A 1,542-nucleotide genomic window follows, 5' to 3' on the forward strand; every position below is an offset into this window, starting at 1 on the left:
CCTGCCTCAGCCTCCCAAGTAGCTGGGACTACAGGCGCCCGCCACAGCGCCGGCCATTTTTTGGTTGCAGCCATCATTGTTGTTTGGCAGCCCCGGGCTGGGGATTCGAACCCGCCACCTTAGGTGTATATGGCTGGCGCTTTAGTCGATTGAGCCACAGGTGCTGAGCCAGGAGGATCATTTGAGGTCAGGAATTTGAGACCAGCCTGAGCAAAGCAAGACTTTATCTGTACTAAAAAAATAGAAAAATTAACTGGGCATGGCTCTGCTCCCGTAGCACAGTGGTAATGCTGCTGGTCACATACACTGAGGCTGGTAGGTTTGAGCCTGGCCTGAGCCAGCTAAACAACAATGACAACTGCAACAAAAAATAGCCAGGCATTGTAGCAGGTGTCTGTAGTCCCAGCCATTTGGGAGGCTGAGGCAAGAGTTGTGATACCACGGCACTCTACTGAGGGTAACATAGACTCTGTCTCAAAAAAAAAAAAAAAATTAATTGGGCATGGTAGCACTCACCTATACTCCCAGCTACATGGGAGGCTGAGATAGGAGGATTACTTGAGCCCAGGAGTTTGAAGTTGCTATAAGCTAGGCTGAGGCCACAGCACTCTAGCCTGGGCAACAAAAGAAGACTCTATTTCAAAAAGAAAAAAAAAGTTTTTATAATATAGAAAGTAAAGATATTTAAATTATTAGCCCAAGGTAGATACTGAAGATCTCATATATGGATTTAATTCATTATCTCCCTGTAATATGTTCCATAATAATTAAAAAGTACCTAATAAAATGCTGTGATAAGTGGAAACTTTTTTTTTATTTTGGAGACAGAGTCTCACTTTGTTGCCCTCGGTAGAGTGCTGTGATATCACAGCTCATAGCAACCTCCACCTCCTGGGGTTAAGCAATTGATTGTCTTGCCACAGGCTTCCAAGTAGCTGGAACTATAGGCGCCTGCCACAATGCCCAGCTATCTTTTGGTCGTAGTTGTCATTGTTTGGCAGGTCCAGTCTGGATTGGAATCTGCCAGCTCTGGTGTATGTGGCTGGTGCTTTAGTCACTTGAGCTATAGGCGCCAAGCCAATAAGTGGGAACTTTTAATAAAACTGTACATCAGGGAGGTGCCCATAGCTCAGTGGGTAGAGTGCCGACCACATACACCCAGGTGGGTTCAAACCTGTCCTGGGCCAGCTAAATAGCGACAACTGCAAGAAAAAAAAGACCAAGAGTTTGAGGTTACTAATTTGTGACACCACGGCACATGGTAAGACTCTGTCTCAAAAAAAAAAAAAAAACCCAAAAAACTATACATCAGTGTATTTTGAAATATTTTCTTTCTTTCTTTTTTTTTTTTTTTTTCATTGAGACAAAGTGTCACTGTGTCACTTTTGGTAGAGTGCTATGACATCACAGCTCACAGCAACCTCAAATTCTTGGGCTTAAGCTATTCTCTTGCCTCAGCCTCCCAAGTAGCTGGGACTACAGGTGCCTGCCACAATGCCTGGCTATTTTTTTGTTGCAGTTGTCATTGTTGTTTAGTTGGCT

At 44.1% G+C, this 1,542-nt stretch overlaps 1 protein-coding gene across 5 annotated transcripts in view; it reads left to right on the forward strand.

The window, feature by feature from the left end:
• Window positions 1-1,542, forward strand: part of LOC100955035 (nucleolysin TIA-1) — a 19,287-nt gene that overhangs the window by 6,521 nt on the left and 11,224 nt on the right. The window lies entirely within an intron of this gene.

Source organism: Otolemur garnettii, unplaced genomic scaffold (genome assembly GCF_000181295.1).
Source record: "Otolemur garnettii isolate 467f Iridium unplaced genomic scaffold, OtoGar3 scaffold00068, whole genome shotgun sequence".
NCBI classification, from domain to species: domain Eukaryota; kingdom Metazoa; phylum Chordata; class Mammalia; order Primates; family Galagidae; genus Otolemur; species Otolemur garnettii.